Raw genomic sequence first — 19,972 nt, forward strand, 5'->3', positions numbered from 1 at the left:
TATTTGGAGGTGGGCGGGGCTTATCCCCAGGTGCATGTCTTTGGAGGTGGGAGGGGCCTATCCCCAGGTGCATGTCTTTGGAGGTGGGAGGGGCCTATCCCCAGGTGCGTGTCTTTGGAGGTGGGAGGGGCTTATCCCCAGGTGCGTGTCTTTGGAGGTGGGAGGGGCCTATCCCCAGGTGCATGTCTTTGGAGTTGGGAGGGGCCTATCCCCAGGTGCATGTCGTTGGAGGTGGGAGGGGCCTATCCCCAGGTGCATGTCGTTGGAGTTGGGAGGGGCCTATCCCCAGGTGCATGTCTTTGGAGGTGGGAGGGGCCTATCCCCAGGTGCATGTCTTTGGAGTTGGGAGGGGCCTATCCCCAGGTGCATGTCGTTGGAGGTGGGAGGGGCCTATCCCCAGGTGCATGTCGTTGGAGTTGGGAGGGGCCTATCCCCAGGTGCATGTCTGTGGAGGTGGGAGGGGCCTATCCCCAGGTGCATGTCGTTGGAGTTGGGAGGGGCCTATCCCCAGGTGCATGTCTGTGGAGGTGGGAGGGAGCCGTAGTAGAAGCCACACAGTCACAGGGAGAACATGCAAACTCCACACAGAAAGATCCCGAGCCCGGGATTGAACCCTGACTACTCAGGACCTTGGTATTGTGAGGCAGACACACTAACCACTCTGCCACCGTGAAGCCCTAAATGTTTTATTCTTTTACAAAAGTTGTTTTCTCCAAAATGCAAAGTGTGCACCTGATGATTGATATTAGTTTTCTTCTTATAAAATGTTCTTTGAAGACTTCACAGACTCCCACAGGACAGGAAGTAGATGTAATGTGAATGTTGAAAAGTGAAGTGACTTACTCACAAGGTCCTCCTTCTGCTTGTGGAAGGTTCCAGAACCGCCGAGGAGGAGGAGGAGGGGGAGGAGGAGGAGGGGGAGGATGGCACCACAGGAAGCAACATGGCGGACATCATCACGGAGCACATTATAATCCATACTGATGTCTACTTGCGATATTTCACCTTGATGTCCACTATTGATGATGTCATCATTCACACCCATCTGACTTATTTTCACAATAAAATATTTCTTATTGTCACTGACTTTCTTATCCACTTTATTTTCATGGAACAATTGTAGTCTGTAGTCTTGTCAAACACTAACTTGACACATGTAGACCACCACCATGTATCTCAGCAGACATCACACATGTAGACCACCACCATGTATCTCAGCAGACATCACACATGTAGACCACCACCATGTATCTCAGCAGACATCACACATGTAGACCACCACCATATCTCACATGTAGACCACCACCATGTATCTCAGCAGACATCACACATGTAGACCACCACCATGTATCTCACATGTAGACCACCACCATGTATCTCAGCAGACATCACACATGTAGACCACCACCATATCTCACATGTAGACCACCACCATGTATCTCACATGTAGACCACCACCATGTATCTCAGCAGACATCACACATGTAGACCACCACCATATCTCACATGTAGACCACCACCATGTATCTCAGCAGACATCACACATGTAGACCACCACCATGTATCTCAGCAGACATCACACATGTAGACCACCACCATGTATCTCACATGTAGACCACCACCATGTATCTCAGCAGACATCACACATGTAGACCACCACCATGTATCTCACATGTAGACCACCACCATGTATCTCAGCAGACATCACACATGTAGACCACCACCATATCTCACATGTAGACCACCACCATGTATCTCAGCAGACATCACACATGTAGACCACCACCATGTATCTCACATGTAGACCACCACCATGTATCTCAGCATCACACATGTAGACCACCACCATGTATCTCAGCAGACATCACACATGTAGACCACCACCATGTATCTCACATGTAGACCACCACCATGTATCTCAGCAGACACCACACATGTAGACCACCACCATGTATCTCAGTAGACATCACACATGTAGACCACCACCATGTATCTCAGTAGACATCACACATGTAGACCACCACCATGGAACTCAGCAGACATCACACATGTAGACCACCACCATGTATCTCAGTAGACATCACACATGTAGACCACCACCATGTATCTCAGCAGACATCACACATGTAGACCACCACCATGTATCTCAGCAGACATCACACATGTAGACCACCACCATGTATCTCAGTAGACATCACACATGTAGACCACCACCATGTATCTCAGCAGACATCACACATGTAGACCACCACCATGTATCTCAGCATCACACATGTAGACCACCACCATGTATCTCAGTAGACATCACACATGTAGACCACCACCATGTATCTCAGTAGACATCACACATGTAGACCACCACCATGTATCTCAGTAGACATCACACATGTAGACCACCACCATGTATCTCAGTAGACACCACACATGTAGACCACCACCATGTATCTCAGCAGACATCACACATGTAGACCACCACCATGTATCTCAGCAGACATCACACATGTAGACCACCACCATGTATCTCAGCAGACATCACACATGTAGACCACCACCATGTATCTCAGCAGACATCACACATGTAGACCACCACCATGTATCTCAGCAGACATCACACATGTAGACCACCACCATGTATCTCAGCATCACACATGTAGACCACCACCATGTATCTCAGCAGACATCACACATGTAGACCACCACCATGTATCTCAGCAGACACCACACATGTAGACCACCACCATGTATCTCAGTAGACATCACACATGTAGACCACCACCATGTATCTCAGCAGACATCACACATGTAGACCACCACCATGTATCTCAGCAGACACCACACATGTAGACCACCACCATGTATCTCAGTAGACATCACACATGTAGACCACCACCATGTATCTCAGCAGACATCACACATGTAGACCACCACCATGTATCTCAGCAGACATCACACATGTAGACCACCACCATGTATCTCAGTAGACATCACACATGTAGACCACCACCATGTATCTCAGCAGACATCACACATGTAGACCACCACCATGTATCTCAGACATCACACATGTAGACCACCACCATGTATCTCAGCATCACACATGTAGACCACCACCATGTATCTCAGCATCACACATGTAGACCACCACCATGTATCTCAGCAGACATCACACATGTAGACCACCACCATGTATCTCAGCATCACACATGTAGACCACCACCATGTATCTCAGTAGACATCACACATGTAGACCACCACCATGTATCTCAGCATCACACATGTAGACCACCACCATGTATCTCAGTAGACATCACACATGTAGACCACCACCATGTATCTCAGCAGACATCACACATGTAGACCACCACCATGTATCTCAGCAGACATCACACATGTAGACCACCACCATGTATCTCAGCAGACATCACACATGTAGACCACCACCATGTATCTCAGTAGACATCACACATGTAGACCACCACCATGTATCTCAGCAAACATCACACATGTAGACCACCACCATGTATCTCAGACATCACACATGTAGACCACCACCATGTATCTCAGACATCACACATGTAGACCACCACCATGTATCTCAGCAGACATCACACATGTAGACCACCACCATGTATCTCAGCAGACATCACACATGTAGACCACCACCATGTATCTCAGCAGACATCACACATGTAGACCACCACCATGTATCTCAGTAGACATCACACATGTAGACCACCACCATGTATCTCAGTAGACATCACACATGTAGACCACCACCATGTATCTCAGTAGACATCACACATGTAGACCACCACCATGTATCTCAGTAGACATCACACATGTAGACCACCACCATGTATCTCAGCAGACATCACACATGTAGACCACCACCATGTATCTCGGTAGACATCACACATGTAGACCACCACCATGTATCTCAGTAGACATCACACATGTAGACCACCACCATGTATCTCAGCAGACATCACACATGTAGACCACCACCATGTATCTCACATGTAGACCACCACCATGTATCTCAGCAGACATCACACATGTAGACCACCACCATGTATCTCAGCAGACATCACACATGTAGACCACCACCATATATCTCAGCAGACATCACACATGTAGACCACCACCATATATCTCAGCAGACATCACACATGTAGACCACCACCATGTATCTCAGCAGACATCACACATGTAGACCACCACCATGTATCTCAGCAGACATCACACATGTAGACCACCACCATGTATCTCAGACACCACACATGTAGACCACCACCATGTATCTCAGTAGGCATCACACATGTAGACCACCACCATGTATCTCAGTAGACATCACACATGTAGACCACCACCATGTATCTCAGTAGACATCACACATGTAGACCACCACCATGTATCTCAGTAGACACCACACATGTAGACCACCACCATGTATCTCACATGTAGACCACCACCATGTATCTCAGTAGACATCACACATGTAGACCACCACCATATATCTCAGCAGACATCACACATGTAGACCACCACCATGTATCTCAGCAGACATCACACATGTAGACCACCACCATGTATCTCAGCAGACATCACACATGTAGACCACCACCATGTATCTCAGCAGACACCACACATGTAGACCACCACCATGTATCTCAGCAGACATCACACATGTAGACCACCACCATGTATCTCAGCAGACATCACACATGTAGACCACCACCATGTATCTCAGCAGACACCACACATGTAGACCACCACCATGTATCTCAGCAGACATCACACATGTAGACCACCACCATGTATCTCAGCAGACATCACACATGTAGACCACCACCATGTATCTCAGACACCACACATGTAGACCACCACCATGTATCTCAGCAGACATCACACATGTAGACCACCACCATGTATCTCAGCAGACATCTTGGTGTATTCATGTGCTAACAACACCATTAAATATAGGTAAATCTACTTATTTGGGTGGGGTTGCGGGGGCAGCAGCCTAAGCAGAGAGACCCAGACTTCTTCATCTAGATCTTAAGGATCTTAAGACCTGCTGGGGAGATGTAGTCTCTACAACAGGGGTGTCCGTTACGTGGATGGCGAGCTACCGGTTGATGGCGGAGGGTGTGTCAGTGGATGGTGGAGGGTGTGTCAGTCCGTGGTGGAGGGTGTGTCAGTCCATGGGGGAGGGTGTGTCAGTGGATGGTGGAGGGTGTGTCAGTCCGTGGTGGAGGGTGTGTCAGTCCATGGTGGAGGGTGTGTCAGTGGATGGCGGAGGGTGTGTCAGTCCATGGTGGAGGGTGTGTCAGTCCGTGGTGGAGGGTGTGTCAGTCCATGGTGGAGGGTGTGTCAGTCCATGGTGGAGGGTGTGTCAGTCCGTGGTGGAGGGTGTGTCAGTGGATGGCGGAGGGTGTGTCAGTCCATGGTGGAGGGTGTGTCAGTCCGTGGTGGAGGGTGTGTCAGTCCATGGTGGAGGGTGTGTCAGTGGATGGCGGAGGGTGTGTCAGTGGATGGTGGAGGGTGTGTCAGTCCGTGGTGGAGGGTGTGTCAGTCCGTGGTGGAGGGTGTGTCAGTCAATGGTGGAGGGTGTGTCAGTCCATGGTGGAAGGTGTGTCAGTCCATGGTGGAGGGTGTGTCAGTCCATGGTGGAGGGTGTGTCAGTCTGTGGTGGAGGGTGTGTCAGTCCGTGGTGGAGGGTGTGTCAGTCCGTGGTGGAGGGTGTGTCAGTCCCTGGTGGAGGGTGTGTCAGTCCCTGGTGGAGGGTGTGTCAGTCCGTGGTGGAGGGTGTGTCAGTCCTTAGTGGAGGGTGTGTCAGTGGATGGTGGAGGGTGTGTCAGTCCGTGGTGGAGGGTGTGTCAGTCCGTGGGGGAGGGTGTGTCAGTCCCTGGTGGAGGGTGTGTCAGTCCCTGGTGGAGGGTGTGTCAGTCCTTAGTGGATGGTGTGTCAGTGGATGGTGGAGGGTGTGTCAGTGGATGGTGAAGCGTGTGTCAGTCCATGGTGGAGGGTGTGTCAGTGGATGGTGGAGGGTGTGTCAGTCCATGGCGGAGGGTGTGTCAATGGATGGTGGAGGGTGTGTCAGTCCGTGGTGGAGGGTGTGTCAGTCCATGGTGAAGCGTGTGTCAGTCCATGGTGGAGGGTGTGTCAGTTCATGGTGGAGGGTGTGTCAGTGGATGGTGGAGGGTGTGTCAGTCCGTGGTGGAGGGTGTGTCAGTCCCTGGTGGAGGGTGTGTCAGTCCCTGGTGGAGGGTGTGTCAGTCCATAGTGGAGGGTGTGTCAGTCCATGGTGGAGGGTGTGTCAGTGGATGGTGGAGGGTGTGTCAGTCCATGGTGGAGGGTGTGTCAGTCCATGGTGGAGGGTGTGTCAGTCCATGGTGGATGGTGTGTCAGTCCATGGTGGAGGGTGTGTCAGTCCATGGTGGATGGTGTGTCAGTGGATGGTGGAGGGTGCGTCAGTGGATGGTGGAGGGTGTGTCAGTCCATGGTGGATGGTGTGTCAGTCCATAGTGGAGGGTGTGTCAGTGGATGGTGGAGGGTGTGTCAGTCCATGGTGGAGGGTGTGTCAGTCCATGGTGGATGGTGTGTCAGTCCATAGTGGAGGGTGTGTCAGTGGATGGTGGAGGGTGTGTCAGTCCATGGTGGAGGGTGTGTCAGTCCGTGGTGGAGGGTGTGTCAGTCCGTGGTGGAGGGTGTGTCAGTCCCTGGTGGAGGGTGTGTCAGTGGATGGTGGAGGGTGTGTCAGTCCATAGTGGAGGGTGTGTCAGTCCCTGGTGGAGGGTGTGTCAGTGGATGGTGGAGGGTGTGTCAGTCCATAGTGGAGGGTGTGTCAGTCCATGGTGGAGGGTGTGTCAGTCCATGATGGAGGGTGTGTCAGTCCATGGTGGAGGGTGTGTCAGTCCATAGTGGAGGATGTGTCCGTCCATGGTGGAGGGTGTGTCAGTCCATGGTGGAGGGTGTGTCAGTCCATGGTGGAGGGTGTGTCAGTCCATGATGGAGGGTGTGTCAGTCCATGGTGGAGGGTGTGTCAGTGGATGGTGGAGGGTGTGTCAGTCCATAGTGGAGGGTGTGTCAGTGGATGGTGGAGGGTGTGTCAGTCCATAGTGGAGGGTGTGTCAGTGGATGGTGGAGGGTGTGTCAGTCCATGGTGGAGGGTGCGTCAGTGGATGGTGGAGGGTGTGTCAGTCCATGGTGGATGGTGTGTCAGTCCATAGTGGAGGGTGTGTCAGTGGATGGTGGAGGGTGTGTCAGTCCATGGTGGAGGGTGTGTCAGTCCGTGGTGGAGGGTGTGTCAGTCCCTGGTGGAGGGTGTGTCAGTGGATGGTGGAGGGTGTGTCAGTCCATAGTGGAGGGTGTGTCAGTCCCTGGTGGAGGGTGTGTCAGTGGATGGTGGAGGGTGTGTCAGTCCATAGTGGAGGGTGTGTCAGTCCATGGTGGAGGGTGTGTCAGTCCATAGTGGAGGGTGTGTCAGTCCATGGTGGAGGGTGTGTCAGTCCATAGTGGAGGATGTGTCAGTCCATGGTGGAGGGTGTGTCAGTCCATAGTGGAGGGTGTGTCAGTCCATGGTGGAGGGTGTGTCAGTCCATAGTGGAGGGTGTGTCAGTCCATGGTGGAGGGTGTGTCAGTCCATAGTGGAGGATGTGTCAGTCCATGGTGGAGGGTGTGTCAGTCCATAGTGGAGGGTGTGTCAGTCCATGATGGAGGGTGTGTCAGTCCATGGTGGAGGGTGTGTCAGTCCATGGTGGAGGGTGTGTCAGTCCATGGTGGAGGGTGTGGTGGAAGGTGTGTCAGTGAATGGTGGAGGGACAATACTCCATACTCTGGGACACTCCCCACGGGTCTTGCCAAGGGACACAGTCCAATACCTCCTCCAAGTCCACAAACTTCCATACACCCTCAAGGTCGCTGCCCAGACTGTAGAGCTGGGCCACAGTTCTGCAAGGCTTAGGGTAAGCAGAGCTTCATTAATACATTTATTGATTATTGATTCAATTCCTGTCAACAAATGAAGAGCTGTAAAGATTGTAATGTTGATCAAGAGAGGAGGATGAAAGAAAGAGTGAGTAGTAAATATGATAAATGCTCGCATGTTGCAAATGGAAGAAGTCAAAGTGTTGCAGAGGCCAGCAGGAGAAGGAAGAAGGACGCCAACTTCCTGTGACTCACACTTCATGTTGTCATGATGCAAGCTGACAGGCGTGTGCACACTGTGCTGCCGGCCATCTTCATGCAGGACATCATCATCATCATCATCGTGTCAGACCACACACACACACACACACACACACACACACACACACACACACACACACAGAGCCCGCAGCGGTGTGTGACCTACATGTGGAGAGTGCAGCAATGGAGGTGAGTTGAGGACATTGTTGGTGATGAAGATGCATGAAAAGTCTATTTAAAAGTCTCATCTTGTGAAAGAAGCAGTGCACCTTTTATGTACAATGTTGTCCATCGTGCACTCTCATTGTACAACACATGCTTTAGTCTGTAGAAACACTATCAGCAGCAGTCAGCAAACAATGCACATCACCACCACCCTCAGGTCTCTAAGACCAGCAACAACACTCCTTTTACACCTGATTATTAACAATATTAGTCACATTGTTATTAGAAGTGCTAACACAGAGGAACTACTTCTACAGAGCTAACTGGCTTATGCTGCTATGTTGACATATCGAGCTGCTGCATGGCCTCTGAGAAGGTGAAAGTTAATTGTAGATGAAAAATCCTGTCTCTCACCGGGATAGTAGAAGGTTGTGGACATAAACCCACAAGTTGGTCCACAACTGGAGATTGCCAGAAGGACACATCACCCTCACTTTTGTGAGGGTGATGAATTGTTGATGTAAACGGGAAGATACAAACATCCCAGTGAGAGCAGACAGTGTACATCAGGGGTGTCAAACTCAAATACAGAGCGGGCCAAAATTTAAAACTGAACAAAGCCGCGGGCCAAGGTTGAACAAATTAAACTTTTAATAGGCACCCAAACAAGTTTTGAATTGAATATTGAACAAGCAAAGGCTTATATAACTTTATAGTGACATGCAATATCAAGTTTCAAATAATAATAATAGTAATTAAAAAATATCAATGGCGTATCAAATAAAATGTAACTAAAAATGTAGTGCCGTTTTTCTATTTGCAGCCTTCTGAGGTAAATATCAAAATAAACTTTTTCCACAGGCTAATAATATATTTGGAAATAAAATTACAATAATGAATGAATCATTAGTAACAAGAGAAAGTGCATGAATAAAACGTTCATAATTGCTCAGTTTGCTACACTAATTTGCTTTACCACTGACTTTGGAACAAGCAATACTTAAATAACTTAATAGTGCAAAAGCAACTTTCAAAAAAAAAAAGAAAAAACATCAATGGTAATGTAAATAAAATTTAAATAAAACATTTAGTGCCTCTTTTCTATTTGCAGCCTTCTGAGGTAAACAACATTACATTTTTCCACAGGCTAATAAATCTTAAAATAAATAATAATGAGATGGGTGGGGTTTGGTGGCAGCGGGGGGTGTATATTGTAGCGTCCCGGAAGAGTTAATGCTGCAAGGGATTCTGGGTACTTGTTCTGTTGTGTTTATGTTGTGGATGTTCTCCCGAAATGTGTTTGTCATTCTTGTTTGGTGTGGGTTGACAGTGTGGCACATATTTGTAACAGTGTTAAAGTTGTTTATACGGCCACCCTCAGTCTGACCTGTATGGTTGTTGAGCAAGTATGCTTAGCATTCACTTAAGTGTGTGTATAAGTCGCATGTATTATGTGACTTGGCCGGCACGCTGTTTGTATGGCGGAAAAGCGGACGTGACAACATATTGTAGACAACGCTAATGGCAGTGCCTTTTAGGCACCCCTCCAATATTGTTGTCCGGGTGGAAATCTGGAGAATGGTTGGAAAATCGGGAGGGTTGGCAAGTATGAGTATTAGCGGCGAATGCAGCGTTACAGCGGCTCTTCCGCTGAATAGTACCGGCGGGCCAGTTTTAATGTTAATTTGATATTGCCTCAATGGCCCGGGCCAGAGTTTGACACCCATGGTGTATAGTAAGTGATTGTTTTATTATGTTTGTATATCTTGTTTAGCACTTAGCAACACTGCTATATGATACTTAGTGTTTGACTAAAGCTGCATCTGTTTAGCACACAGCTTCTAAATCCTCCTTATATTCAGGCTCAGAAAAATAAGTTTCCATAATCATCATTTGTCCTAAAGTAGTCTTTGTTGTCTCTCATCAAGTCTGCCATGATTAGTAGTCTTGTTGTTGTTGAAGGGAAAGTGAGCGTTGTAATGCATCTGTATGCTTAAAATGATCAAAATATGTAAATGTTACATGTTATTATGAATTTTACATGACATATATTACATGTTATTATGAATTTTACTACATGACATATATTACATGTTATTATGAATGTTACTACATGACATATATTACATGTTATTATGAATGTTACTAGATACTACATAAATATTACATGTTTTTATGAATGTTACTACATGACATATATATTACATGTTATTATGAATGTTACTACATGACATATATTACATGTTATTATGAATGTTACTAGGTACTACATATAAATTACGTTATTATGAATGTTACTACATGACATATATATTACATTTTATTATGAATTTTACTACATGACATATATTACATGTTATTATGAATGTTACTACATGACATATATTACATGTTATTATGAATGTTACTACATGACATATATTACATGTTATTATGAATGTTACTAGATACTACATAAATATTACATGTTTTTATGAATGTTACTATATGACATATATATTACATGTTATTATGAATGTTACTAGGTACTACATATAAATTACGTTATTATGAATGTTACTACATGACATATATATTACATTTTATTATGAATTTTACTACATGACATATATTACATGTTATTATGAATGTTACTATACACTTAATATGAATGTTACTAAATGACATACGTATGACATGTTATTATGAATGTTACTAAATGGCGTATATATTACATGTTATGATGAATATTACTAGATACTACATAAATATTACATGTTTTTATGAATGTTACTACATAACATATGTATTACATGTTATTATGTTACTACAAGACATATACATTACTTATGAATTTTACTACACGACATATACACTTACATCATGTATATATTCCATGTTATTATGAATGTTACTAGATACTACATACATATTCCATATAATTATGAATGTTACTACTTGACATATATATTCCATGTTATTATGAATGTTACTAGATACTACATACATATTCCATATAATTATGAATGTTACTACATGACATACATATGACATGTTATGCATGTTACTAAATTACATATATACTTACATCATGTATATATTACATGTTATTATGAATGTTACAAGATACTGTATCAATATTGCATGTAAATATGAATGTTACTTCATGACATACATATTACATGTTATGCATGTTACTAAATGACATATATACTTACATCATTTATATATTTGTCAGGACGTGGACTATGGCGTGGTTGTTTTCCCGAGATGCAAGTGAACTAGGACCGGACATGGCGTGAAGGTAATGACATCTTTATTTTAACATTAATAAAAGGAATAAACAAAAGGCGCGCACAAGGGTGGAAGTACAAAACTTGGCTGTAAAAAAAAAAAAAACAGCACAAAGGCAGAACTATGGAGAACAAACAAAAGATAGTAACTGTGGCATTAATAAACAAAACTTACTTGCGTTGACGTGAACAGGGCAGCATGGACTGTGAAGCTAGAAGCGTGAACTAAGCATGAAACCGTAAACATGACATGAAGCAGAGTGATGTCGCCAGGAAGACAGCCTGGCAACTGGAAGCTTAAATAATAAGGACATGATTAGGGACAGGTGCGCACGTGCAAAACGTGAGACAGGTGCGTGACATGAGGACAGGTAAAAACTAATGGGTAGTCATGGAAACCAAACCAACAAGGAGGTGCAAAAACAGAAAACAATGGAGTCTTAAGCAAAACCGAACATAACTAAACAAAACATGATCACAAGACATGGCAATATTACATGTTTTTATGAATGTTACTAGATACTACATAAATATTACATGTTATGAATGTCACTACATGACATGTATACTTACATCATGTATATATTACATGTTATTATGAATGTTACTAGATACTACATCAATATTACATGTTATTATGAATGTTACTACATGACATATGTACTTACATCATGTATATATTACATGTTATTATGAATGTTACTACATGACATATATACTTACATCATGTATATATTACATGTTATTATGAATGTTATTAGATACTACATAAATATTACATGTTATTATGAATGTCACTACATGACATGTATACTTACATCATGTATATATTACATGTTATGAATGTTACTAGATACTACATCAATATTACATGTTATTATGAATGTCACTACATGACATGTATACTTACATCATGTATATATTACATGTTATTATGAATGTTACTAGATACTACATCAATATTACATGTTATTATGAATGTTACTACATGACATATGTACTTACATCATGTATATATTACATGTTATTATGAATGTTACTACATGACATATATACTTACATCATGTATATATGACATGTTATTATGAATGTTATTAGATACTACATAAATATTACATGTTATTATGAATGTCACTACATGACATGTATACTTACATCATGTATATATTACATGTTATTATGAATGTTATTAGATACTACATAAATATTACATGTTATTATGAATGTCACTACATGACATGTATACTTACTAAATGTATATATTCAAGGTTCAAGGTTCAACTTTATTGTCCCCGCGGGGAAATTTGTCTTGGACACAGTGCATCGTTGCTTTCTTAAAATACACAAAAACACAAGCACAGACACAACCACGACCAGACAACTAACATTTAAACATCAGAACATGGAGCTTGATAGACAAAAGTGGCACTTTGATGTAGGCATAAAATCTACAGTATGGAGATAAAGATAAAGTACCAGTGTGCATTGCAATACAGCTCATGGATAAAGTGATGCGTGCTAGAGTGTTTAGTTCTAACGTGCTATGTGCTAAAAAAGTGCTAACCTATTACATGTTATTATGAATGTTACTAGATACTACATAAATATTACATGTTATTATGAATGTTACTACATTTGGCAGAGTAGAGTGACTCCTATTGGCATAAAAACATAGTTGTTCTTTTCCTAAATAAGGATTGTGAATGATAGAAAGAAAGTGCAGTTTAAAGAACAAACATGTTCTTAGACTTAAGAGGTTGTGTCCTTCTAGTAAGAAAAGAAGATAATGGTGGATTTCCAGGTCAGCGAGTCAAATGAAGTGAGTTCTATTTAAATCCTCATCTGCTCGTTAATGTGATTATCTGTGTGTGTGTGTGGGGGGGGGGGGGGGGGGGGGTAGTCAACACTAGTGTGATTATGTGTGTGTGTGTGTGTGTGTGTGACATAGTCAACAACAATCACTCTTAGGGACATGAGCGCCCCCTGCAGGCCACAGTGGGAGCAGGCTGTAATACACTTTCCTACCAGTGGGGCAGTAATGAGTCATTGGGTGAACAGATTCATTACAACATTAATTAATAAGTCTTGTTTAAAATGTAACATATTTATTTACTAGTGTTTTTGTTTCATTTCTCTATTGGAGCACAGCATTAGTGTATGTACATTTCAAATTTTGTTTGCATTATATTTGATAAGTGTTTATCTTTCTCTCATGTTGTTTATGTCTTCCATTAATAATCACCTCAGCTTTCGTATTAGTTGATGTACACCTTGGAACTGTAGGCAGGCTCGGACAATACTATCAATATTTGCTCTTTATGTCTGAGTGAATAAGGTCTGTGTACATCACACGTGCAGCACTTCCCTGCTTGGACACACAGCACACACACATCACATACACAGCACACACACATCACATCACATTCACAGCACACACACAGCACACACACATCACACACTCATCACATACACAGCACACACACATCACACACTCATCACATACACGTCACACACACAGCACAGACACATCATACAGCACACACACATCACACACTCATCAGATACACGTCACATACACATCACACACACATGACATCACATACACAGCACACACACATGACATCACATACACAGCACACACACGTCACACACACATGACATCACATACACAGCACACACACATCACATCACACGCTAATCACATACACAGCACACACACGTCACATACACATCACACACATGACATCACATACACAGCACACACACACACATCACACACTAATCACATACACAGCACACACACGTCACATACACATCACACACATGACATCACATACACAGCACACACACACACACATCACACACTAATCACATACACAGCACACACACGTCACATACACATCACACACACACATCACACACTAATCACATACACAGCACACACACGTCACATACACATCACACACACATGACATCACATACACAGCACACACACATCACACACTCATCACATACACAGCACAGACACATCACACAGCACACACACATCACACACTCATCACATACACATCACATACACATCACACACACATGACATCACATACACAGCACACACACATGACATCACATACACAGCACACACACGTCACACACACATGACATCACATACACAGCACACACACATCACATCACACACTAATCACATACACAGCACACACACATCACATCACACACACATCACACACTAATCACATACACAGCACACACACGTCACATACACATCACACACACATGACATCACATACACAGCACACACACATCACATCACACACACACACAGCACACACACGTCTCACACACACGTCTCACACACACATCTCACACACACATCACACTCATCAACACATTTCAACGTCATGAAGAAGACTGACAGTAAGTCCGATGCAATAACTTAAACAATGTCAGCTGCTGTCTTGTTGGAAAGCAGCATTGACAAAGAAAGTTAACATTTAGACAGACTATAGTGTAGCAAACATGTCTGCCACATGTGTTCTTAAAGGTGTATTCCTCCTCTTCCACTTTTCATTTGTGCTTAAATGGTAAACAAGTCAAATGAAGGTTTTATCAACATTGTGGCTTTCCTGGACATGCTCCACATGGCTCAAACAAACTTCTAAAGAAGAGAATCCCTCTGACATCTTACATGACTTTTTTTAAATATATACATCTTGAATATTCCCTCTTCTCTTCTCCCACGCTCTTGTCTGATGTCACGTCCGGCTTCCATGATATCTTGCCTGTGATTGGCCTGTCCCTAATGTTTTGTCCTAATCTTAACCAATGGTGACTCTTCATACTAAACGATGATGTTTGTTCTTATACGTAGATCAACCAATCATCATTCTTGTTGTCCCCTGCCCGTGGTAGCTTCCATTTTTAACTTCATCATCTTTAATGGAAAACCCCAGTGTTTACCACTGGATCATCACACACCCCAGTGTTTACCACTGGATCATCACACACCCCAGTGTTTACCACTGGATCATCACACACCCTAGTGTTTACCACTGGATCATCAAACACTTTAGTGTTTACCACTGGATCATCAAACACTTTAGTGTTTACCACTGGATCATCAAACACCCTAGTGTTTACCACTGGATCATCACACACCCCAGTGTTTACCACTGGATCATCAAACACTTTAGTGTTTACCACTGGATCATCAAACACCCTAGTGTTTACCACTGGATCATCACACACCCCAGTGTTTACCACTGGATCATCAAACACTTTAGTGTTTACCACTGGATCATCACACACCCTAGTGTTTACCACTGGATCATCAAACACCCTAGTGTTTACCACTGGATCATCAAACACTTTAGTGTTTACCACTGGATCATCAAACACCCTAGTGTTTACCACTGGATCATCACACACCCTAGTGTTTACCACTGGATCATCAAACACTTTAGTGTTTACCACTGGATCATCAAACACCCTAGTGTTTACCACTGGATCATCACACACCCCAGTGTTTACCACTGGATCATCAAACACTTTAGTGTTTACCACTGGATCATCACACACCCTAGTGTTTACCACTGGATCATCAAACACCCTAGTGTTTACCACTGGATCATCACACACCCTAGTGTTTACCACTGGATCATCACACACCCTAGTGTTTACCACTGGATCATCACACACCCTAGTGTTTACCACTGGATCATCACACACCCTAGTGTTTACCACTGGATCATCACACACCCTAGTGTTTACCACTGGATCATCACACACCCTAGTGTTTACCACTGGATCATCAAAAACTGTACTCATTAGGTAAAACCCTAATTGTTGGCAGGTATGGCAAAGAGACGGATCAAGATTTTAACACACATTGTAGTTCGGAAAAAATTAAAAATATTTTTTATATTTTTACAGAGATAGAAAAAGATGACTCTAGAGGGGAAAAATCCCATGCCTGACTACAGTATAATGATGATGTAATATTTCATCATCATGGCAAGTCATTCAACAATAAGCTGTGTCTAACATTGTGTACACGCAGTACAGCATTGTGTACACAAAGTACAACATTGTGTACACGCAGTACAACATTGTGTACAAGCAGTACAACATTGTGTACACACAGTACAGCATTGTGTACACGCAGTACAACATTGTGTACACACAGTACAACATTGTGTACACACAGTACAGCATTGTGTACACGCAGTACAACATTGTGTACACGCAGTACAGCATTGTGTACACACAGTACAACACTGTGTACACAAAGTACAACACTGTGTACACAAAGTACAACATTGTGTACACGCAGTACAACATTGTGTACACGCAGTACAGCATTGTGTCCACGCAGTACAGTATTGTGTACACGCAGTACAACATTGTGTACACACAGTACAACATTGTGTACACGCAGTACAGCATTGTGTACACACAGTACAACATTGTGTACACAAAGTACAACATTGTGTACACGCAGTACAACATTGTGTACACGCAGTACAACATTGTGTACACGTAGTACAGCATTGTGTACACGCAGTACAGCATTGTGTACACACAGAACAACATTGTGTACACACAGAACAACATTGTGTACACGCAGCACAACATTGTGTACACGCAGTACAACATTGTGTACACGCAGTACAACATTGTGTACACGCAGTACAACATTGTGTACACACAGTGCAACATTGGGTACACGCTGTACAACATTGTGTACACGCAGTACAACATTGTGTACATTAAAGATCCAAATATTGAGCATAGAAGCCATACTAGGTTGAGAGGACGATACTTGTGGTTTATTTTCATAAATATGAACAACGGGGTCAGTTGTCATACTTTGTGCGCTGCAGGTGTACTTTCATACCAAAGTGTTGTATTGCGATGATGTTCTACATGTAAACACTTCCTTGTGGTCTACATAACATGTCATGCTGCTTCTTTGTCAACATGTTGCATACATGATGTTTTACACACTCTTCAACTCACTTTCTGACAGTCTCTTCTTGTGGGCGCTCTTATTTACGTGTCTCCACTTCGACTGCGTCTTCTTCCCGGCATCTTTGTTGTAGCGATAGGTTTTAGTGCTTCCAAAGCGAGTCTACTGACAGATATAAGAAGTGTACACTACTTTATATCACAAATGGCAACAGCGAAGGATAACAAGGAGATAGAGAGAAAGAAGAAGCCTTTCAACGACATTTTCAGGACTAATGCAGATCCCAAACACACATCAGCAGGTACCAATGAGTAAGAAAAGTTGGTTTTGCAAACAAAACACCAGACAATGTGTCTGCTAACAGGTCCTTATACACACACCATAATAATAGCGTATGTTGAAGCACAGTACGTCTGACTATGGTATCCCTAATGCTCCGACAATCCATCGTAGCTCAACAAAGTCGTACTAAAACATTTAGAAAAGATTTTTGAGCGCTTTGTGTAATGTTCTATATTCTCAATGGAACATCAATATTTTGCTGTTACTTGCTAGCGTCATTTATTGAACAACAGGCGTCAACCTGCAGTCCACACGTTATCTCCTATGTGTGACTGCCTTCTACTGGTCACACTTATCATTACACCATTGTACCAAATCAAATTGCTTTAAGGTCAGTAAGTGCAACCAAGCATTTGTACGTAGATAAGGCGCACCGGGTTATAACGTGTACTGTTCATTTTTGGAGGAAATCTGAAAGATTTTGAGTGTGCCTTGTAGTTCCAGCTGTGTTTACCACTACACACAGGAAAAGGTATGGGAGAGAACTGCAAGGAGGTCCCGCCTCTTCTTACCCAAGCAAAGATTATGGATGACTGACTAGAGTCTCACTCTGTTCATGTAATTCTAGTCAGAACGATACCCAGAGCAGTTTTTTTCATCCACTGTGCCGCGGCACTCTAGTGTGCTATGAGATAGTCTGGTGATCCGTGGGAGATTATGTCATTTCACCTATTTGGGGTAAAAATATTTTTTGCAAACAAGTAATTATAGTCTGCAAATAATGCGCGGTTGTTGAGTGTTGGTGCTGTCTAGAGCTCGGCAGAGTAACCGTGTAATACTCTTCCATATCAGTAGGTGGCAGCAGGTAGCTAATTGCTTTGTAGATGTCGGAACATGGTTTGTCATGATCCCAATATGCAGATGACAGTGGGAGGCAGCATGCAGTTGAAAAGGTATCGAATGCTTAAACCAAAAATAAACAATAAGTGAGTGCCACTAAGAAAAGGCATTGAAGCTCAGGGAACAAAACTAAAACTGAACTGGCTACAAAGTAAACGAATACAGAATGCTGGACGACAGCAAAGACTTACTGTGGAGCAAAGATGGCGTCCACAAAGTACATCCCAACATGACAATCAACAATGTCCCCACAAAGAAGGATAAAAACAACTGAAATGTTTTTGATTGCTAAAACAAAGTAGATGTGGGGAATATGGCTCAGAGGAAACTGCTACAGGAAAATACCAACAAAACAGGAAAGGTCACCAAAATAGGAGCGCAAGACAATAATTAAAAGACTACACACAAGAGTGAAAATAAGTCAGGGCGTGATGTGACAGGTGGTGACAGTACACCTACTTTGAGACAAGAGCTATAGTCATACATGCTTGCTTATGCTCTAAAGTCATATCCAACAATTAGAGGTGGGTAGAGTAGCCAGAAATTGTACTCAAGTAAGAGTACTGTTACTTGATAGATGTATTACTCAAGTAAAAGTAAGGAGTAGTCACCCAAATATTTACTTGAGTAAAAGTAAAAAGTATGTTGTGAAAAAACTACTCAAGTACTGAGTAACTGATGAGTAACCTGTTCCTTTAATGATGACGGCAACAAGTAATGCACAAAAACATAAAAATAGCAATGAAGAAATTCAGAGACAGGAATATCTCCTAAGCAACTAAAACAATAATATATATTAAATAATATATATTTGGTTTTACACTGTATTGAAAAAAAAAATTGAAAAACAATTTTACCTTTGCAACCTCATGATACTACTGGCTAAGTTTTATATTCATAAACGTAAGTTTCTCAATAACCGACCTGTTTTTTGTGACTTTAAAAAAAGATTTAGAACTCTACATTAAAACACTCTACCTCTAACAAGCAAAAAGCTGTGAAAACGATGATGCTGTGTTCCAAATTTCAGTTATTTACTGAGATTGAGTGAGCCTATGGCTTTGCACTTTGTTTAATTTATATATATATATATATATATATATATATATATATATATATATATATATATATATATATTTGCATTCTATTTTAGTTACTTTGAATTTACAACCCCCTGGCA

This window comes from Nerophis ophidion, linkage group LG25 (assembly GCF_033978795.1).
Source record: "Nerophis ophidion isolate RoL-2023_Sa linkage group LG25, RoL_Noph_v1.0, whole genome shotgun sequence".
Lineage (NCBI taxonomy): Eukaryota > Metazoa > Chordata > Actinopteri > Syngnathiformes > Syngnathidae > Nerophis > Nerophis ophidion.